General features: G+C 46.9%; 2 protein-coding genes across 3 annotated transcripts in view; both read left to right on the top strand.

Moving 5' to 3' along the window:
* The window catches only part of HRH1 (histamine receptor H1), an 80242-nt gene that overhangs the window by 19955 nt on the left and 37033 nt on the right, over positions 1 to 23254 (top strand). The window contains exon 1 of one of the 2 annotated variants that reach the window (XM_060161169.1): positions 8359 to 8416. The exons of the other annotated variant lie outside the window; for it this stretch is intronic. The gene's annotated coding sequence lies outside the window, so the exon portion shown is untranslated. Of the gene's footprint in view, positions 1 to 8358; positions 8417 to 23254 lie in introns of those variants that run through there. 2 annotated transcript variants of the gene reach the window in all.
* ATG7 (autophagy related 7) overlaps positions 8305 to 23254 on the top strand; it is a 295536-nt gene continuing 280586 nt past the window's right edge. Inside the window, exon 1 of the mRNA XM_060161161.1 lies at positions 8305 to 8416. The gene's annotated coding sequence lies outside the window, so the exon portion shown is untranslated. The remainder of the gene's footprint in view (positions 8417 to 23254) is intronic.

Below are 23254 nucleotides of genomic sequence, written 5' to 3'. Positions count from 1 at the left end.
TCTCAGGCAGCACTAGATCAAGACCAGATTTCATCCATCACCTTCTAGGGATTCCTAACGACTCCGCCAAAGACAGGAGGAATGAAGAGGTAGCTCTGGGTCTTATGAGGCTGGGGGGCGCCATCTCAGCTCTGACAACTCTGCTGGTTCCCATTGCCTTGGGGGAAAGAATCAGTTCCCTCTGACTGCCAAATGCACGGTTCAAGACCTTCCTGGGGTCCCTGAGTGCAGAGGCCCAGGGAGCAGAGATGAACGCAGGGATTCCTGCTGTGGAAGGGCAGAGAGAACCACAGAGGAATTATGATAAGAAAAGGGAGCTCCCTGGGACTTCCCTGGTGGTGCAGTGGGTAAGACTCTGCGCTCCCAATGCAGGCACCCTGGGTTCGATTCCTGGTCGGGGAACTATATCCCGCATGCATGCTGCAACTAAGAGTCCGCATGCCGCAACTAAGAAGCCTGCACACTATAAGTAAAAAAAGATCCCTCATGCTGCAACTAAGACCCGGTGCAGCCTAAATAAATAAATAAATGTGTTTTTTTAAAAAAAGAAAGGGGCTTCCCTGGTGGCGCAGCAGTTGAGAGTCCGCCTGCCGATGCAGGGGACATGGGTTCGTGCCCCGGTCTGGGAAGATCCCACATGCCGCGGAGCGGCTGGGCCCGTGAGCCATGGCCGCTGAGCCTGTGCGTCCGGAGCCTGTGCTCCGCAGTGGGAGAGGCCACAGCAGTGAGAGGCCCGCGTACCACAAAAAAAAAAAAAAGAAAAGAAAAGAAAAGAAAAGAAAGGGCAGCTCCCAGCGCCCACTCCAGAGTTCATACACCATGACCCGTCATGTTGGTGGTTTGTTGAGAGCTAGGTGAGGGCCCTGTGGATGCTTAACCTTGGAAGGAGACAGCTCTGCAGGCCAGGGGCGGGCCTAGTGCAGAGGGGCTGATCCGGAGGCTCAGAGGCCAAAGCTGGAACCAGGGGCCGGACCCTGCTGCCCCCACAGCCGAGGGGCTCAGCGCAGGGCACGCCAGGACCCCAGCAGCGATGGGAAAAGCGGGGAAGGTGAGCTGGAAGCCAGCGTGGAGGCTCAGGGAGCTGTTGGGCAGTAGCCTGCTCCCCCGTCACCACCCAGGGCAACGCTCAGTAGAGGATAAGGCCTGATTCAGGCCTGGGTCGAATATGGTCCCGATGGGGGAGGCTTAGTTTCATGGTTCATGCGGATCAGGACCCATCCCCCCATCAGTGTCTGGAGATCAGGGTGCTGAGCCAGACTAGATGTGGGCAGTGGATGGTGGGGAATGCCAAGGCCCGGTCACATTTCAGGGTCCCAGCTGGGGAGGATTCCCTGGAGAAATGATAATAGCAACAATAACGGTGACAGCAGCTTCTGTTATCGCTGAACACTTAATTGGTGTCTTTCTACAGTCAACCTCATATAACCCCCACTACAACCCTCTGAGGTGGGTGTTTTATCCCCATTTTGCAGGTGAGGATGCTAAGAATTAGCAAGATTATACATATTCCCCCGGGTCATATAGCTAGTAAGCAACAGTGCTGGGTTTCAAATTTCAGTCTTTCTGGCTCCCAGACCCTGGCTCTGATCCTCAGGGTGTACTGTCTGTCATCCCAAGGGAAATTGGATAGATTCCCAGTTGTCTAGACCAGGCCAGTGGGTCTGAATCCTTCAGTCTCAATGTTACCTTTATAACAAATTGTGAGGCTCTCTTTACAATCCTGAAATGCAGTTCATGCATAGATCATATAATCTATCTACAAATACTGAAAATAGTAATAGTAATACGCTAATCACATGGTAAAGGAGAAATAAAAGGAAAGCCATTTTTTTGTTTGTTTCTGGTTCTTTTGGCTGCATTGGGTCTTTGTTGCTGCGTGTGGGCTTTCTCTAGTTGTGGTGTGCGGGGTCTAGGCGCGCGGGCTTCCGTAGTTGTGGCTCGCGGGCTGTAGAGCGCAGGCTCAGTAGTTGTGGCTCATGGGCTTAGTTGCTCCGCGGCATGTGGGATCCTCACGGATCAGGGCTCGAACCTGTATCCCCCTGCATTGGCAGGTGGATTCTTAACCACTGCACCACCAAGGAAGCCCAGAAAGCCATTTGTAATAAAATAATAATATATATTCCACGACATAAATGCTTGGGCACGCCCACACTTGAAGATTTTCTGAAGCAGTCATTGCCTGTAGTCACATCTAGAATCGGGTAAATACACAGCTACCAGTGCAGATGGGTACAGATGTGTTGAACTGGCAAACACCATCAAGTGATTCAACCGATGGGAAAGCTCCAAACAGAACAGTACATCACCTTCCCTCAGTTTATATCATCGGAGCAACCTTAGACAATTTAGAGCAGATTAAAGCTGTGCAGTGAGCTTTTGTGTTCATATGTAAATGGATTGGGGGGGTGGATTTAGATAGTTATAAACAAGTTTTTTCCACCTACGTGTCTTCTGGGGGATGTTTAGAAGGTGGCAGGACAAAGGACAATGCTCCGTTGTGTGGAACTCCACTGGCCACTGACCACTAATGCCACTTATGTCTTCCACATCATTGTGATAACTCAGAACGCCCCCTGTTTCCAGATGCACTATAGAAGGTGGTACCCCCCATCCCCCCGCTTGAAACTACTCTCCTAGGCTTGCATGGTGGGGCTAGGTGGGGGTCTGAGGTTTACAGAGGCACAGTGGCACCGACAGTTCCCACCCCTCCAACAAACAGTGAATTCCAGGCCCTCTGGCCACAGCTTCAGGTACCACCTCCTGGTGAACCTGAAAGTGGCCAAGGAGTGGGCAGGCTGAGGCTGTAGCCAAGTAAGAAAAGGGTGAAGAATTAATGAACACAGTTTACTCTCAGCTGGGTCCAAGGTCATATGATTAATGAGTGGTGAAGGCAGGATTCAAACAGGACTAACTCGAAAGGGGATGATTTCTATCATACTTTAAAAAGTTAAGGTTGTAACTTGGGGGATTAATGGAATGGGAGTCTCAAGATAGACAGTATTGTATAGTGTTCAGAGCACAACTTGGATTCAAGCACAACCCCAATCCTACTCTTTATCAGCCAAGTAACTTTGAAATGGCATTTCTTTCATTCTTTCTGGTAAACTCCTACTCATCCCTCAAGTCCCAACTCAAATTTCACCTTGTTTGTGAGTTATCCCCAACTCCTCCAGGACAAGGGAGTATTGCCTCTTCTGGGCTCCTAAGCTCCCATCCCTAACTCTCACCATGGCACTAAGCACCCTGTGTTGTGATTCCTGCTCTGTCTCCCTTTCTTGATGATGAGCTCCTTGAGAGTAGAGAGCTTATCTGATTCATTTTTAAGACCCCCAGTGCCTTCCCTTCACCCCCGGTGTCCAACATGATGCCAGCCGGGTGCATCACAGCCATGAATAAGTGCAGAATGAAGGAGTGTTTGATTGAATCAACTCACTTTGCCTGCTGAGCTGCTGTCAGAGCAGACCTTTTGTACTGGGTGACTAAGTGGAACAGGTCACAGTCACCTGGGATTTACCAGCTGTTGATGGCCTCTCTTTAAACACTGCAGCTTCTCTACTGGCGCAGATGGAGACAGGAGTCAGCGTGTCCCTGCCTCAATCCAGCCTCCCTCTGAAGAAGCCTTCCATGGGGTTTCTTTCAAACACGTCTTCATCCTGTAGTTGTCTCTGTTGTCTGGGTCCCTCCACCCCCTAGCCAGAGCTCTCAGCAGCCAAGAAGAGGGGGTCGGACCGCATTTAGCTCCAGGCCACGGAGGGCGGAGGTGCTGCTCGCCTGACCCTGTCGTCACCCCACAGCCCCCAACTCCCACCTCATGGCTGCTTTTTCCTCTTCTGTCTTCCTTGGGATCCAGGCTCATAACCCTCTCCAGCCACTGGGCACCGTCCTCCTTTTCCTCTAGCTCTGCTTGTCATCCTCACCCCTGTGGGCCATGCACTTCCCCAGCTCAGTCTATGGACGCATCCCTCTTGGAGAGGGTGAGGAGCTCATGGGCTGTGGGGGCAGACCTGGGTACAAATCCCAGATCCCTAATTTCCTAGTTAGGTGCCGGGGCAGATGGTGGTGGTGCTTCACCCACAGCCCCTCGGGTCCTTTGCGGTTTCTGGGGGAACCCTCCTCCAAGTCAGCTGCGCTTTTGCCACCAAAGGCTTGCACCTGCAACCCTCCTCTGGAGGCTGCTGATGGGCCACAAGTGCAGAAGTCTAGACAGGCCCAGAAATTTACGCCTCCCACCCCCATCCCCGATGCCCATTACCAAACGCTGTGGAGTACGGGAGTCGGAGAGCCCCTCTCCCGTGCGTGGCTGGGGCCAAGCCTGGGGGTGACTCACACTGTAGGGTGGGCAGGACGCTGCCTGAGATGCCCGCCTGCTCTGCTGCCTCCCCACCCACCCCTTTTCTGCCTTTTCCTCAGAGCACTTCCTTCATGTATCTCTTGTCTCTGGGTCTGCTTCGGGGAATCTGAATTAAGACAGTGACTTGGGCAGGTCCCTGCACATTTCAGAGCCTTGGTTTTCTCATCTGTAACTTGGGGTTAGTCGTGTACACTTCTTAGGCTTGTTGGCAGGATTAGATAAAATAGTATGCAAAGTGCCTGGCGTGGGGCAAGTAGTGAGTGCACAGTTCCTCTTAGTGATCCCTTTTTTCGGAAAGTCAGCCAGGGGGGCATTGGCCTGGGAATGGGAGGCCTGACTCTTGTTCTAAAATCGCAGATCATCCTTTAGTAAATATCTTTGCCTCCCTAAGCCTCAGTTTCTTTCTTTTTCTTTCTTTTCTTTTCTTTCTTTTCTTTCTTTCTTTCTTTCTTTCTTTCTTTCTTTCTTTCTTTCTTTCTTTCTTTCTTTCTTTCTTTCTCTCTCTCTCTCTCTTTCTCTCTTTCTTTCTTTCTTTCTTTCTTTCTTTTTCTTTCAGCAGCTTTATTAAGATGTAATTTACACAGTGTGCAATTCACGCATTTAAAGTAAACAATTCAGGAGTTTCCAGTATGTTCACAGAGATGTACTACCATCATTACAATCTAATTTTAGAACATTTTCATCACCCCAGAAAGAAAGCCCCTACCCATTACAGTTACTCCCCATTTCCTCCCACCCCAACCCAAACCCATGACAACCACTGATCTACTTTCTGTGTCTACCGATTTCCCTATTCTGGACATTTCATATAAGTGTAGTCATATAGTGTGTGGTCTTTGATGATGGCTGGCTTCTTTCACTCAGCATGATGTTTTCAAGGTTCATCCATGTTGTATCATGTGTCAGTACTTCATTCCTTTTCATGGTTGAATAATATTCCCCTGTATGGACATACCACATGTTGTTTATCCATTCATCTGTTGATGGACGTTTGGGTTGTTTCCATTTTTTGGCTATTGTTAATAGTGCTGCTCTGAACAGGTTTTTGTACGGGCAAACGTTTTTATTTCTCTCAGACATATATGTATATATTTAGGAGTAGAATTTCTGTGTTATACGGTAACTGCATTTTTAACTTTTTGAGGGGTTGCCTGCTTTCCAAAGAGGCTGCACCATTTTACAATCTCATCAGCATGTTTGAAGTTTCCAATTTCTCCACATCTTCCACAGCACCTGTTATTGTCTTTCTGATTGTCGCCATCCTGGTGGGTGTGAAGTGATATCTCACTGTGGTTTTAATTTGCATTTCCCTGATAGCTAATGACGTTGAGCATCTTTTCAGGTGCTTATTGGCCATTTATATATCTTTTTTGGAGAAATGTCCATTCAGAGTCTTTGCTTATTTTATAATTGGGTTAAATGTATTTTTATTGTTGATTTGCATAAGTTCTTTATATTTTCTGGATATTTTTCCCTTATCAGCTACATGAGGCCTCAGTTCCTTTGTTTGTGACTTGCTGTGTTCCTCAAATTAGGCACAGAGTATGTAAGGTGCCTGACACATCCTGGGTAGCTGTTAGCTGTTATCATTACTGGAACATTCTTTTAATTCACAGGGCCAGATAAGCCTCTAGGTATTATCTGATCTGACCCTCCCCTCTATCTACCCATTTCACAGATGAAGCAACTCAGGCCAGAGAGAGGTTACTTCTTTCTCTTGGCTTCAGAAATGGCTTAAAGCAGATCTGGGATGGAGCCCTGACCATGTGGGCAAGTCACCTCCTCTCCTTCCACCTCAGTGGTTTCATTTGCAAAACAGATGTGAGGGAGGGGGTTACACCTAGCTGGCCCTGAGCATCTCATGTGTGCAAGGGCTGTCTGAAAAATGTAATCTCGCTCAGTTCTCCCAACTTCACTAAGTCGTAGGTGTTCCCACCTGCCCATTTCACAGATGTGGAAACCGATACTCAGAGAAGTGAAGTCCCTTGCCCAGGGGCTCATGTCTAGGAAGTGACAGCATCAGGATTCAGTCCCAGGATTTTCCAACACCAACACCTGTCCTCTCTTCTGCTGTGCCTCCTGGGGAGCACTTTTCCCTTTTTCTTCATTTTCTGATATTTATTGTGGTTATATCATAAACTTTCTAATAACCACAGAGGAAACCTGAGGAAAAAGAGAATGCTTTTATCACTTCTTGGATCTCCTTACCTGATATTTTCAAATGCAATCCAGGCCTAGCTGAGTCCCACCTTTATAAAGGGATGACCTGGGGAGGCCAGAAGTTTAACCATCTCCAAGGCCAACCCCAGCCTAGATTGTGCTGAGTTTGGGGGCAAAGATCCGTTGGGCCTCTCCTTCTAGAAGTCAGGCAAATCTGCTTCCTCACTGGGGGTGGAGGTGGGGTCTCTTGGGGCGGGTGCTCTGTTTCTTCCTCTTCTGTATCACCAGTGCCCAGCACTGTAAACCATCATAGCTGGTTCTCAGGCAGCACTTGGTGAATGATAACAGTTGGTCAGAGAGTTGCCTTCTGCTGATTAAGTCTTACCTGTGGTCAGCCCCTGACTTTCCACCTCCAACTGACATGTTAATATAATGAAAGCAAATAGTTATATAAAATTTACTATATCTGATTGGCACTATTCTAAGTCCTTTACATATATTAACTCAGTTAATCTTCACACAACCTATAAGATAGATATTACTGTTACTCCCATTTTACAGATGAAGAACCTGAAACAGAGGTTAAGTCACTTGTCTGAAATTGCACAGCTCAGAAGTAATAGAGGCAGAATCTGAACACAAGCAGTCTGGCTCCATGCTCTTTACCACTGAATGTTTTGCTCCCTTTCTTAAAAACTGCCAGTGAAACACAACCTGCCCTCCCTCCCTCGTGTCTTGAAAGGAGGCTCCCTTTCTCTCAGGCAGGCATGGGAGAAAGAGTCTCTCTCACCATGTCAGGCATTAACAGTAGGAGGGGAGAAAGCACTTTCCTAAGGTGCTCAGATAATGATTTCCAAGCACAAGGGAGAGAGAGAATCACTCATTATGACAGGCTAACTGGGTGCGGGCTTTGTCCCTGGGGCTTCTGGCTTTATTTTTCCATGATGTTTAGAGTTTTTCTTAAAATGACTGATGTTCATAAAAGAAAAAAAAAAAACCTGCCAATAGCTGCCCGTTGGATGGCACGTCCCAAATACACATCCTTCAATAAAAAACTAGGGGGCTCTAGGTCTATCCACACCTCTACAAATGACCCAATTTCGTTCTTTTTTATGGCTGAGTAATATTCCATTGAATGTATGTACCACATCTTCTTTATCCATTCATCTGTCAGTGGGTATTTAGGTTGCTTCCATGACCTGGCTATCGTAAATAGTACTGCAGTGAACATGGGGGTGCACATGTCTTTTTGAATTATGTTTTTTTCTGGATATATGCCCAATAGTGGGATTGCTGTGTCATATGGTAATTCTATTTTTAGTTTTTTGTTTGTTTTTAACATCTTTATTGGAGTATAATTGCTTTACAATCGTGTGCTAGTTTCTGCTTTATAACAAAGTGAATCAGCTATACAGATGAACTGCTTTGCAAGGCAGAAATAGAGACACAGATGTAGAGACCAGATGTATGGACACCAAGGGGGGAAAGCAGGGTGGGGGAGTCATGGTGGTGGTGGGATGAATTGGGATATTGGGATTGACATATATATGCTAATATGTATAAGATAGATAACTAATAAGAACCTGTTGTATAAAAAATAAATTAATTAAATTAAATTTAAAAAAGGAGGGGACTGTGAAAAAATGCAAGTGCTTGGATGCTAGGGCTGCAATTTGGATTCAGAAGGTCTGAGGAGAGGCCTAGAAATGGGTATTTCTAACAAGCTTCCCTGGAAATTCTAAGGTCCGCCAGAGAGGGCAGGAGCCTGGAACATAGCACTGGAGCCCAGGAACCTCCATTTTCAGCCACTGAGGAATAAAACAACTGCTCACCATTGACAATGGAAGCATGATTCAAGTTCCATCCTACAAGTTGCCTCCTCTGGGAAGCCTGCCCTGATTCAAAGTAGGTAATCACTTCTTCCCTGACCTCCCACAGCCCTTTGTATACCCATTAGACTTGACATCATAGAATAGCTATTGTATTTGGTCCTTTTGAACAAGAATTGTGTCTTATCTGCCTCTGTACACCCAGCACCTATTCCGTTGCCAGATATAAAGTTGGTGCTCAATGAATGTTTGTTGAACAAACAGATGACTCAGCAGTCCACTGCAGCCCCTGTTTGGAGCGTATCGTGATCAGGCTTTCAGGCTGAAAAGACCTGATTTCTAACTTTGCCACTTGCTGTCGTTTTGACTTTGGGCCGTTCATGTGCCCCATCTGAGTCTCAGTTTGCTCATCTGGAAAATGGGAATAATATTAATCCCTCCCTCTCGGAGGAGCTCAGCTGATATAGGCAAACAGTGCAATGGTGCTTAAACCCGAGGTGTGGTGCTGGTATGTGTGGGAGCAGGTGGCCTGGGGGCTGTGTTGTTCCTGTTCTGGAATGTGGGTGCTCCCAGAGATGTTGTTCACATGACTTCTGGGTTCTGGGCCTGCTTTTCCCTGGGCTCACAGCACTTGGTGAGGGCGGGTGGAAGTTCCAAAAAGAAGCAGGTGACGGTTCTGGGGAACAGCACCGCTGGCTCTTGGATGTTGTGTGGAAGACTCAACCTCCAACCACCTTCCCAGCGTTCCCACTCTGCCCAGCTTCCCTTCCTTTCCTGCCCACCTTGCAGGGCTCCTCAAGGGTTCCTGGGCCCCTGCCAAGCAGGATGGGGCCCTATGCTGAGCCCTTTACACCTCAGTGGCTCTGAGGTCAGAGTTGATTCCGCCCCCCTCTCTTCGGAGGACCTGGCCTTGCAAGTCCTGTGTCCTTGGGGTGTGGACAGCCAGACCTTTAGACTGATGAACCGGCTGTCAGAAAGCTGCATAGCTCAGTCCCTGCTAAATCGTAGCCCAAGTGATGGGCGTTATTGGCCTCAGAAGGAGGGAGAGCGGCTCTGCCATGGTGCAGTGTCCTCTGTCATCCTAGCTGGGGCTTTTTACTACAGCATCTTTGTCCAGCATCAGATGATTGCATCCTCGAAACATGACATCAGTGTTATTATTACTATTACCGTTTTGCAGTTGGGAAACTGAGGCTCTAAGAGAGGAGCTGACTTACCCAAGGGCAAACCACTTCACTCTCGAGAAAGCTGGAGTCCAGATCGGAGCTGGCAGAGGCCACTCACTGCCTCTGCGCGAGTGAAGGGGAGGGAAAGGCTGTGTGTTATGCTTGTTTATCTCCCTGCTTTGGAGGATCAGGATCTGGGACCTCTCTGACTTTCCCTAACCCACCCTAGAGTTAGAAGACCTCCCAGTTATGGGAGGTGAAGTAGCACAGGCTGGGAGACCTGGTTCTGGCCTCACCTACCCCACTAGGGTGCTTTGGTTTAATGTGATCAAGTATAAAAGTGGCTCTAGAATAAATAGGCAGACAGTTACACAGAACAGAAGAGAGTCCAGAAATAGTAAGGTGACATGGAAAATCTCTGGAGAAAAGATAGATTACTCAATAAAGGGTGTTGGAACAATTGGAGAACCACCTGGATGCAGCTCACTCCTTTCACCAGAATTAACTCCAGATGGATCATGTACATTTTTTTAAAAGCTTAAATACAACTACCTGAAGAAATAAGAGATTTTGAAAATAATCTCAAAGTGGGGAAGGCCTTCCTAAGTATAATGTATAATCAACAATATACCAAATTTTTGGTAAATTCTAATACCTAAATATTTTAAATGTCTTCATAACAATACTATAAGCAAAGTCAAAAGACAAATGAGTTACTTGGAAAAAATAGTGACAAACAGATATCCCAGACCTGAGCTAATTTTCTTAATATATAAAGAGTCCCTACCAATCAATAATAAAAAAAAGATCTAACCTCACAGGAAAAAAGTGGTGAAAGAAAGAGAACAGAAAAGGAAATACAAATGGCATTTAAGCGTGTGAAATGATATTCAACTTCCCTTATTATAAGTGTAAATTAAACTACAATGAGGTATAATTATATCAGATTGGCAGAAATTTTAAAGTTAGACAAGACATCCTGTTGTCAAGGTTGTGCAGAAACAGACACCCTCATAAATTTCAAATGCTGCACAAATACTACAGCCTCTGTGGAGATTACTTTGGATCTTACAAATTTTTAAATGCACAAATCCTTTGACCCAGCAATTCCACTTCTAGAAGTCCATTCTACAGACAAACTTGCACATGTGTGAAGTGCTGATTGTATGAGGAGAGCCTGAAGTGACAAAAGCTTGGAAACAGCCATAAATAGCCACCTCTAGGGCACTGGCTAAATAAATGGTCATCTATCCATATATGGCTTACTGTGCATCTATGGAAAAGAATGAAGCCAGCCCATATAAACTGATATAGAATGCTTCCCCAGGACCATTTGTTTAAAAGAAAGGAAGGCATGAGTAAGAGAGGAGAAAAGAAAGAAAGGGAGGAAGGAGGAAGCGAAGAGCATACGATGCATATGCGTGTGTGCACTTAGCCTGGCCCTGGAAGGGCACATAGGATACTAGTGACAGATGCTCTGGGAATAAGATCTGAGTGGCTGGGGGATAGGGCTTGTTTCTTAACTCTATTTTCTTAGTACCATTTTTTTCTAACCCTGTTCATAAATTTAGTTATCACATGTCCAAATAAATAAATAACAAAACAACACACAAACACCTGACACATAAGAGGTATTTAATATCTGTGTGTATATATACACACATATATATATACACACACCACATCTTCATTATCCATTCATCTGTCCATGGACATTTATGTTGCTTCCACGTCCTGGCTCTTGTAAGTAGTGCTGCAATTAACATTGGGGTGCATGTGTCTTTTTGAATTATGGTTTTCTCAGGGTATATGCCCAGTAGTGGGATGACTGGGTCATATGGTAGTTCTATTTTTGGTTTTTTAAGGAGCCTCCGTGCTGTTCTCCATAGTGACTGTATCAATTTACATTCCCACCAACAGTGCAAGAGGGTTCCCTTTTCTCCACACCCTCTCCAGCATTTACTGTTTGTAGATCATTTGATGATGGCCATTCTGACCGGTGTGAGGTGATACCTCACGGTAGTGTTGATTTGCATTTCTCTAATAATTAGCAGAGCAGGAATAGAGATGCAGACGTAGAGAACAGACGTGTGGACGCAGAGGGGGAAGGGGAGGGTGGGCTGAATTGGGAGATTAGGTTTGACATAAATACACTACCGTGTGTTAAATAGATAGCTAGTGGGAACCTGAGGTATAGCACAGAGAGCTCAGCTAGATGCTCTGTGATGACCTAGATGGGTGGGAGGGGGATATGTGGCAGGGAGGTCCAAGACGGAGGGGATATATATATACACATATAGCTGATTCACTTTGTTGTACAGCAGAAACTAACACAACATTGTAAAGCAATTATACTCCAATAAGAAAAAAAAAAGAACATGGTTTGAAAGGTGTCTGATGCTGGAACATTAGTAGTAATAATGATGATGTTGTTGTTGTTTAAGGTTTTTCTGGGCATCCCGCAGGCTTGGTCTGCTTGTCCTGAAATTCTTCCTCTATGGGCTTCAATTTTATCATCTGTAAAGTGGGCCCATCTGGGTCTAATGTGGGTGATTCCTGACCCTGCAGGTCTGGAAGGCTTCCTCGTTTTCAACAGGAGCTGCCCAACTCCTCTCCCCCCACCCCCTATTTACTGGAGGCCCCTCAGGTCTCTGCAATTTCAGAACTGCCTTCTTCCCAAACCGCAGAGTAAGGTGAGGATGGAGGGGACCCAAAGGCCTGGAATAACCCAACCTCAAGGTCATTACTGTGAGCCCTGCTTGCTACTGATAACAAAGCTATCTTTTTCTCTGCTGATTAAAGTGCTAACAGATTTCAGTAAATCAAAAGTTTTTAATCTTCTGTGACACAAACATAGATGTTTTTAAATGGATACAGGGGAATCCTAAGAAACTAGGAAGGTGCATTTGGAAAGTCAACTGAAAATGTGTCTTTCAAGTATTTTTTCTCTTAACTACAAAGGTTATATAACAGAATTGCAAAACATTTTGAAACATAAAAGGAAAAAAAGAATGTCTTCAGAAATCCCAACCCTTAAATACAGCTCCTACTATAACTGTTATTTTTATGTGGTTGTTAACATGGGACATGGTACACATTTAGTTTTATAGCTGCTCTTTTCCATTTAACATATGTCATGAGTGTTTTCCCACAATGCTTCTGTATCCTCAAATTGTAATAACTACATAATAGCCCATCAACTACTTGTGCCTTTACTGATTTAATATTTCCCTGTCGCTGGACATTTAGATTTCACCTCAGTTTTCCTATTATAAAAATATGTGATACAAAGGTTTCCTGCATATAATATAGAAAATGGTTTTTTAAAGGGGCCTTAGGACAAGTCAGAAAAGAGATATAAATGGCCGGAAAACATTTGGAGGGAAAATATCTAACTTCATTGATAAAATTAGGATACCTATGAAATATCACTTGTTTAATTTCATCAAATTAACATTCAGATTTGAAAATGACAGTATCCAGTGTCAGTGAGAATATAGTGAAAGCATGAAGGTACTATAGGTTTTATGAAGAGCAATTGAGTATATACATATCAATGACCTTAAAAGCGTTCATACCTTTAGACCCTGTAATTCCACTTGTGGAAATTTACCTAAAGAAATAACCAGATATATGCACAAATATTTATATATAAGAATGTGCACTGCAATTCTATTTATATAGTAAAAAATTAGAAACACCTTCAAATGTTGAGATGTAAGTTATAGGTATAAATTACGGTAAATCTGTGTTATGGAATTTTTATGGAGCTGTTAAAGATCATGTTTTTGAAGAATCCATAATGGCACAGTGTCATGAGGATGCAGAGCCAAACAGTCAAAATACTGTTCTCCTAATTTTAGAAGAGATTCACGTTATACATTTTACTTATGTAACGTTATATATACATGTATACACACACGCATAAACATATACACACATAGAATGTTATTTATATAATTTATGCATAGAGAAAAGGCTGGCAAGAAACGCACCAAAATATACATCAAAGTGTTAACTTTGGGGGAATGGGATTAGGAATAATTAAGAGTATTTTAATTTTCTTTTTATACCTTTTTTCAATTTTCCGTAGTAATTCTTTTCCTATTAGAGTAAAACAATGCATATTTTTTAAAAGCCTGATCATATGAAGACTAATGAGATTATCAGATCAAATAGGATTGTATAGTCATAATCTCATGAAGTCCTCTGACTGACAGCCATTAGGAGTTGCAAATGCTAGGGCCACGGGCTTCAGCCAGACAATAGATGAAGCTGATTGGGTTGGTCTGCTCACATTTCATGGATAATTTTGTCTTTCCTGCTTCTCTTGAAAACAATCAAGAGATTTGCCAATACCGGGCCCACATTCCCACTTGGCAAGTGCGGCCGGAGCTGAGAGGCAGCTGGCCCATTTGACTGCAGCATGCGCTCAAGCTGTCCACAGCCCTCCCCCGTTCACTGGCCTCCACCAACCCTGTTGTCCACGCCTAGCCTGCTGGCAGAGGAAGTCCTCGTGACCCCTGCTCGCCCTACTCCTCTGCTTGGAGGTCAGGTTCACGGCTTAGTTACCTGCACGTTCCTAGCCCTCCTCTTAGGCTGCTCTGCGTGCTTGTTAAATGAGTTTACAGGTGAGTAAAGGGATGCCCAGAGAAGAGTGGTGTGTTGTCCAAGGTGACCCAGTGACGTGGTGGCAGAGCCAGGAGCAGAGTACATCTCTGAGCCCAGAAGAGGACATGGTGACAGGCCATTCCTTCCGTGGAAAAGGATCTTTCCTGAGCTCCACTTTCTCCACCCAGGGTAAGGGGGGTGATCAGCAGCAACTCTCAGGAATCCTCTTGGGTAGATGTATCCGTGTGTCATGACCCACAATAGTTTCAATGAATGTAGGGCAGGAAGGAGGACTTTGCAGAATGCAAGGGTTTGGGAAGAAGGGGAAAGTATGGAAGGGACACTGGTCTACCCTTGACTCATCTGGGACTCATGGGCAAGCCATACTGCCTCCTTGCTCTGATTTCCGTGCCATGAACCACCCACCCACCCCATGTCACTCAAGGGTCACGAGAAGGGCTGGAAGTATTGTTAAGAAATGCAAACTTCTTGTCATCTTGTCCTTGGCAGTCCCATCTGCTCTTCTCTTTTTTCCTCTTCCAAGTGTAAACTCATGGCCTACACATGACCTGGGGTTTTGCCTTAATTCGAAGGGCATTGGCAAACTTCCTCAAAATGAACATTATTTATAAAACTTCTGAAATACTTGTTTCAGCGATAAACTGCAGGATGAGAATAAGCATCTGATTAAAGGGGGGAAAAAGAGAGAAAATTCTTTTGGCTAGAAAATTATTACATCATCAGAGAAGGCTTCTTTTTGACTTGTGCCTTCATTTCTCTAATAAGCCTGGCACTGTGCTAAGCCCTGTGGGAGAACCAAAGGTGAACAAACTTTGGCTCCATATCACATAAAGAGTAATGCTCATCTAATACTCCATGCACTCCCCAACATCTCCCAGCCCCTGGCAGCCAATCAGGGCCAGTAACTAGTTCAAACCAGTCAAGTCCATAGCACTTAACTGGCTGTTGGAGACCCTCCGGCACTCACTTCCGCCGTGGTGTTGATCAACAGTGTTTCAGATGATGAAGCTTCATCCTCTTCATCCTGGCTTCCTGAGTCACCACGTGGAGCAGAATGCCCTGCTGACCAGGACGGGCCATTTGCTTTGTTATACCTCTGAGATTTGGGTGTGAATTTGTTTCTGCAGCATAACCTAGCCTAGGCTGACTAATATAGTCCCTACTCTCAGTAATAAGAGCTACCGTTTATTGAATGCCTACTGTATGCCCAAGAACGTAACTTGTTTTATTTCATTTAATCCTCACTGCAGCCCTGTGAGAGCTATTATCATCTCCATTTCTCAGACGAGGAGCAGTTCAGGGAGTCTTGCCCAGTGTCATGCAGCTAGTAAGTTGCAGAATCAGGATTCAGCCTCAGGTCTGTCTGACTTCAAGGTTGCTGTTTCCTCGTAAACTAGTTTCAAGTTCAAGAGACCTTAAACAAGAAAATGTATTCTGCAGGCGAAGGTTGGAGGCTGGGGGAGGGGGACGAAGGGGAAGTCCTTAGTTTTCCACGAGGAGGAACATTGAGGTTCAAGATCCCCAATCAGAACGCTGGTGTTTTGGAGACAGAAATGCCATTTTAAACGTTGTTTATGTGTTGCATGTGTAGATGCCATTAATATCTGTCAGACGCATCCCTGCTGTTTGCTTCCACCAGCAAGAAGAATTCCAAATATAAGCTGTTTGCTGTTTCATAAGTATTTTAACCCAGAAACAAAGCCAAAGTTGTAAAAACATTAGAACAGGAAGGGACCTCCTGTGAGAGGCCCTCACTTTTTGCGTGGAGGAGGGTGAAGCCCAGAGATGGGAAGTCTCCCGTTTCAGATCACACAGTGCGCTCCTGGCAGCCCTCTCAGCTGTGCCTCACACACTGAGCATTGGCAGGAGCCCACGGAGGAAAATGCTTGTCTGCTCTGTAAGATCCTAATGCTTCTTGAAGGCAGGAGTGGCATTGGACTCATCCACTCGTCCCCGTCCCTTCATGCACACATTTGCCAAAATCTGAGTATTCTCACATCAGTTATCCCTTTTGAACTTCACAGGAACCCTCTGAGTGAGTGAAGCAGGTCTTGTCCCCATTGTACCAATGAGGAAGTCTCAGCGAGGTGGAGTGAATCGTCCAAGGTCACACAGCTCTGTTTAACTGCAACCCAGATGTCTTTACTCTCAGATAAACCTGTGATCCTTCCAAATCCAGAAGGCAAGTTCCTGTCCTAGACCCGCCCAGCGGTGACGGGCATGGCTCTGCATTCACAACCCAGCCATTTGATCCTTCTGTGACTCAGTTTACTCATCTGTAAAATTAGGAAGGTAATAGTACCTCAAGAAGAATCAAGTAAGCTAACACGTACGACGGTCTTAGAGTAGCTCTGGGGACACAGTGCTCGGTCCGCATCAGCCAGGACCCTGATGAGATCCCGGGCAGCGCTGGGTGGATCGTTCGGCACTTCTCAGGGACCTTAGGGGTCCATGAAGTGTAGCAGTTTGTTGTTTTGCTGAGACAGAAGTTAATGGCTCACATGGAATGGTATGATGATGATCATTTAAACACACACCGCTTTGTGGAAAGTGGCCACTCAAGGAGTGAGAATGGTGCAAATCCAGGTGGCTGGATGAGAGTCGGGCAGGAAGCCTGTGCCTCTAGAATGTGTGTAGGGAGGAAGTCAGGAGTCTCTCTGGTGCCTCGTGAGGAGACTTTGGGAAACTCTTACGGATGTTGGTAGAAGGGTGTCCTCCAGGTGGTACTTAGCCAGGGGCCCAGGAACACCCACTTGTGCCCTGCAAGTCCCAAGAGAGCATATAAGCGCCCAGAGCACGCTGAGCAGAGTGGCATTCTGCAGCTGTGGCTCCGGCAGCCCACCCGGGCCCCAGATGAGCATGACGGGACCAGACCGGAAGGCCCCTGCCCGCTTCCCTGGTCCTCACTTGGACCTGAACTCTTCCCGTCCCAATAGTGAGAAGAGACCCGGCCATCACATGCTGCGCCGAGGCCAGGCTGACCCAGGCTGGTTACCTCAGGCCTCCTGGGGGCAGCGCAGTGGGCCAGCCACATGGAAGAAAGAGCTAGTCTTGAAGTTTGTTGGTGTGGTAGGAGTTGTCAAGCACAAATGCAAATAGATACATAGTGTACCCGTATGGGTTGGGATAAAGTGGGCCAGGCCCCAAATCTGGGGTCTTTTCTGAAAGACACTTGTGTTTTCTAGGGGAGAGAGGGAATGACGTACTGTTAAGGGTGATGCGGCGCAGTTAGGGAATCTGGCACCTGAAGGCAAGCGGACCTATGTTCAGATCGCAACCTTGGCACTTTCTAGTTGTGTGCGTTTGGACAAGGGGTCTAATTTCTCCAAGCCTCCATGTATCAACTCTAAAATAGGAATGAGAAGTCCTACCTGCTTGTCGTAAGGATTAGAGATGACGTAGGTACTTGTGAAATGGTGGCCGTCACGTCGGGGCCCCTGGTCTGTACCAGGCTGTATGCCAGGTGCTTGCCTGCTCTTCATCTCAGTGTTCTGCACAGTTCACAGCCTTGGCCTTCCTCGTATACTAACCGCACTATTGTTTACTGACTTTCTAAGTCAGTTCACTTTTTTTTGCCAGTATATAACATTTTTTATTTTAGAAAATTAGGTAGCAAACATTTTGTACTCATAAGCTGCATGATGGAATTCCCCAGTAATTTATTTTTTAATTTTGCTGAAGTATAGTTGATTTACAATGTTGTGTTAATTTCTGCTGTTCAGCAAAGTGACACAGTTATACGTATATGCATTCTTTTTCCTATTCTTTTGCACTATGGTTTATCACAGGATATTGAATGTAGTTCCCGGTGCTATAACAGTAAGAGCTTGCTGTTCATCCTCAACTCACTTTTTAATTTAAGCCTCATCCTGAGCAATCGTAGCCATGAAATTATGGGCTTGATGTGCTTTTTTTCCCAATATGCCTTAAAATATATGCATAACCATTAAAACAATAATTTTCTTTGTGTGAGACAAAGAAGAAAAGAATCACTGTGCCTTCCGACATTTATCTGCACAGCACACTTTGGGACACCCCAGATGTCCATGTTTAATCCTCAAGATGTCCTGTCAAGAGAAGTACCCCCTGTTTGAGATAAAGAAACGGATCTCCCGATTAACCAGACATCACCTTGGTAGCTTTCAGAGGTCAGTCTGACATTTCTTCAAGACATTTTCTTCTTAAGAGGGATCTTTCAGATCCTGGATCTCCGAGCCTGTCACCAAAAAGAGCAAAACACTGTAGCGAGTGGTTCCTGGACCCTGCAGATTCCTGCAAGGTGGTGGTTCTTTTTGAAAAGATTCAAATTCATCTCCGTCCCCTGTAAATCAAACCCAAACCTCCAATGTGAGGGGAAACCATAAACAGCTTTGAACGGGGCTGGCTGGACAGGGCTGGAGGTGACCTTCGAAGCTGGGGACCATGTTTAGGCATGTCTGCCATGTGGGTGTGCCTGGCGCACACCCTCCCACTCCTGGGTTGGCTGGAAATCCTGTCCACCTCAGTGCAGTGGGTGGGAATGACCGCTTGTGTCCCTGCCGGAGCTCAGGAATCTGCATGCATTCCTCAGAACGTAGTGACTTTACCATGGCATTGCCTCAAATTATGGGGTGTCTGGAGACTAATCCCGGGGCGCTGCTACAGCGTGTGTGGTGCTCTCACACTTTTGAAATCCTCAGTGCAGGCGTGCTGCTGAGTTCGCTAGGACTCTCTGGGTTGCAAGGAACAGAAACTGCCTCAACCGAGGAACTCCTCATAAGGATACAGAGGCATCGCAAGGAAATCAGGGCAGGCTGGCAGAGGAGCCTCAGGAAGGGCTGGAGCCGTGGCCGAAATGGAGCAGAAGCCCCCTGTCCTTCCCTGCAAGCCCTCTCTCTCCAAGTCACTTCCTGGTTGTCTGATTCACTCCTGTGTGTCTGAACAGACGGACTGTCCAGCTTCCAGCATCCATGGGGCAGAAGGTGGCCATCCATAGCTTTAGAGTCTTGTGCCACCCAGAGAGAGACTGAAATGCTGTCTCCATCAGGCCTGATCCCTCCCACACTCCCAGGGAAGGAGCTACACCCTCTGGCCCCTCAGCCCATCCTCCTCCCTACAGCCAGAGTGATGTTTTCAAAATGCAAATGTGATTATATTCTTCCTTCCCAATAAGACACTCCAGGGGCCCCTCGCACTCTTAGATGAATGCGAAACTCTTCATGAAGTCCTGCGTGGTCGGGCCCTGCTTGACTCTCCAGCCTCATCCTTCACTCCCTCTGCCCAGCCTCACTGGGGTCCCCTGGATCCTCAGGCAGGCCTTTGCTGTGCTGTTCTCTCCTCTCCCTGCCTGCAGCCTCCCCGGCCAGGTCACGCTCCCTATTCCAGACACTCATGACCTTTGTCACAGATGCACGTTTACATTTCACAGACGCACGTATTAGGAGTCTTTGATTTTTACGTGTCTACCCCCATGCAGCTGCTCATTCCTCCAGGCTGGAGACGTGTCTGTTTACTCCCCTAGTGTGCAGGAGGTGCACCTCAGAAACAGCAGTGCTGAGGCTTCAACCTAATCGCCTCATCTCCCCGAGCCTTTCAGAGTATCTGAACTTCAAACCCGTGTCGTAGGTTTGAGATGCTGCCCTTTTGGAAACTGCATATGATGCTGTCATAGGGAATTATATTCCACATCACAAGGAGCCATTCAGCTACTCAAAGTGTGGTCCACGGACCAGCGGCATCGGCATCACTGGCGAGCTGGTTAAAAATGCAGAATCTCAGACTCGACCCCAGCCCTACTCGTTGGGAATCTGTATTTTCACGAGTGATTCACGTGCAATTAAAGTTTCAGAAGCACTGGGTTAGGACACACTTTGTATACGTTCCTATAACCTCCCTTGATTTCTTTCCATTTCTCACTGCTTCTTCAGTGTTGGGCTTCTCTTCTACACTGTGAGCTTCCTGAAGGCTGGGACCCTGGAAGACCTCAGGGCCAGGTACATGTTCTCGCATATACAGGCAAAGATACTTTTCCCTAAAATCAGCCCCCAGGAAAGGTCCACACAAGGCCTTTCATATTACAGGATGCTCTATGAATTATTTTGTTTTGAACAAAACAAAATAATGTGTCTGGGAAAGGCACATTATCTGAAAATGACCTCAATGCTAGTTTGGATGTTTTTAGCGGTCACGCAGTGGATGCCATAAAAAATAGGTAAAGAAACGCGACCCGATTTAGTTGTCATTTCTGTTCTGTGTGGCTTCACAGCTGTAACTGCTGTGTGTTGCTGTACGCGGGCCCTTTGAAGATCATCTTCAGAAGTGTGTGCTTATGCTGTGGGGTCGCAACCTGCATCCACAGAATTAATTTAGAAAAACAAGACTGCTCACCGAAGGCTGCCCTCCTGTCTGCACAGCCTCTAACACCACAGCGTTAGCTCTTAGGGACAGAGCAAGGAGGACCATGTTTGGAGGCTGTGACTGGAAAGTCCTTGCTCTGCCTTTACAGACTGGTGAGTGCAGGCGAGTTTTCAACTTCAGCCTTCATTCCGTGCCTGGAAAATGGGGATGCTGCTCTCTGAGGCCACTTGTCTTTCGGCATCATTTATTCCAGTGTGTGGCTGAAGCGTCAGTTGTCCAGCTACCCCACAGGACCCTCAGTCACTACCCTCCTTCACTACCTGTAGCCTCTTATATCTAAAGCACGGGAGCAAAGCTGTAGGTCATAAGAGCTGCAGTTGGTCCTCTGTGCCCTCACGCCTCCTGTTCCTGCACGCCTTCCACCTTGCACACCCTCCACCTTGCACGCCCACAGTGCTTGCTCACTGCTCTCTCCACAAAGTCCCCCCCAAACCAGCCTCCATTCCCCACCCTCACTTTCCGAGTCCCCACGCTCCAGACATTTCTCTTTCTGCTCTAATTCCCATTTTGCCAGGGCCCTACTGCCAGAATTTTATTTAATGAAGGAACTGGATGACAAAAGTATATGAATGACTTGAAGGCCCATCTCTTATTATGATAACAGTTGCCGCTCTGTACTGGACACCTGGTTTTGCCTGGCTTCTGGGTTGGATATGCAGGTGGCTGGCAGTGCTGTTCTCTGGGGTGGAGAAGAGGAAAGTGGGGCTTCCTACCAAGATGGCTGACTGAGCTTTCAATGGAGATGCCACCCCTGGGCCCACCCCTAATGGTTGTGGAGCCCAAGGCAAGAAAGAGTACAAATGGTCTAGGAGTGGCTGCAGTCATGGGTTATGGGGGCGTGGGGTGGGAACTGAGGTTGTGTGGGGCCAAATTGTAAGGGGTCTTTCATGTCAAAGACAGAGTTTGTCCTGTGGGACATGGCGAGCCGGTGAGGAGTGAAACAGGATGCTGGAATGATCTGATGGCATCTTAGGACAGTCCCTCTCATAGCAACATTGAGAAAGGATCAGAGAGGGCAAGACTGGAGGAGGGCAGCCCAGTTAGGAGAGGGTCATAGCATTCCTGCCACCTGAACCAAGGCAGTGACATGAAATGAAAGGGGATTAATGTGTAAGAACTCTCCAAGGCAGAAGCGGGATGGTGAGGAAAGAGGATGACTTCCTGCTTTACAGGTGTGTGGCTGGTACGGTCCTGGGTGCCCCAGGAGGAGGCTGGTAAATGCCAGGCATGAGGTGCCACTCCAAGGGGAGTAGTCCAGGAGGCGTTTGGGTGTGTGGGCCTGGGCTTGGCAGATCTGGGCAGATTCGGGGGTTGAGGCAGGGTTACAGAAGACTAGAGCTGCTGTCCAGATGAGAGATGATGGTGAACCAGCCCAGAAGCAGTGGCAAAATGATCTAGCAGAGTGGATAGAGTTGAGAAGCATTTAGGAGGTAAGATGGGCAGCACTCGGTGATGGTTGGGACGTGGAAGATGAGATGGGGGTGAAAATCAAAGTTGACTCCCTGTTTTCCAGATGCCACAGCATCTGAGAGGAGGGCAGTGCAGTCCATGGGACAAGAAGCAGTTTTGGGGGAGAGATGATGGCTTAGTTTGGACGTAAGGAGTTTATTAGGGAGGTGAGTGGGAAAGGAGGATACTGATGAAAGGTGTTAACGCACAGATTACTGCTGTGGGCAGTGGAGCCTCAGCCCTCCTGGGGACCTGCTGAGACCCTGTGGGCCACGCCTGAAACTGCTTGGGCATCACTCCTGAGGGGATGGTTAACTCACCAGCACTTGCAGCCTGCTCCGTGGCGGGGGGTGGGGAGAGAACGTCCGCAGGAGGAGAGCCCCTGTCAGAATACACAGCTATCTCAGAGGAGACCAAGGAGTCCGCTAGGTTTGCGACAGGTGATGAGACAGCTCCGGTGGGTTGAGTCCCAGGCATCTGAGACTTCCAGCTCGAGATGTCCCCAAGCAGATGGTGGTGACACTGTAGTAGCCACCAAGGAGCCCTGGATGCTGTGCCCTGGAAGGATGGGTGTTCATGCTTGTTTAGGGCCCTTGAGTGTCCATGGTCTGGTCAGACCCGCCGTGCATACTCATCTCCCCTCCCTGGGCTGGCTGCAGAGCCCATGCTTCAGCCCTCAGTTCCCTTCCCGAAGAATAGGCCTCGGCTGTTTCTACACCTCTGCCCTCCCTCCTTCTGTATCGAGAGCACCACTTGTCAACAGTTCCGAGAAATGGGGCTCATTTAGCAAAGAGGAAGCTGGGGGCCTGGGAGAAGATAGGTCCATTCGAGGATAATCTGCAGATCGAAAGACAAGAGTGCCGGGTTGGGGTGGGGAGCGCATGACATTGGCGACGCCACGTGGGTTTCCAGGAGTCGGAGGAGAGGCTTCTGCAGAGCAGAGGGTGAGCGAATGAGCGAAAGACGAGGAGTTGGTGCCAGGCCCCTGTCTCGGCTGCATCCTCTTAGCCACAGACCGGGCAGGGTGTTGAACGGGTCTGCATTTCTGTTTCTTTATATTTGCAGTGAGATAACATGCCTAGGCCAGCATGATCTTACAGAAATATACGCAAGCCACAAATGTAATTGTAAATATCTAGTAGCCACATTCTAAAAATAACGAGAAGCAAGTACCATTCATTTCGCTAATACGTTTTATCTTCAGTATATCCCAAATATTACCATTTCCGCATGCAACCAACGTAAACAATTTTGAATGACTCTTCAGTATA

The sequence above is a fragment of the Lagenorhynchus albirostris genome, chromosome 10, assembly GCF_949774975.1.
Source record: "Lagenorhynchus albirostris chromosome 10, mLagAlb1.1, whole genome shotgun sequence".
Lineage (NCBI taxonomy): Eukaryota > Metazoa > Chordata > Mammalia > Artiodactyla > Delphinidae > Lagenorhynchus > Lagenorhynchus albirostris.
The sequence above is the reverse complement of the archived record's forward strand: the minus strand, read 5'-3'. Positions and strand labels throughout refer to the sequence as shown.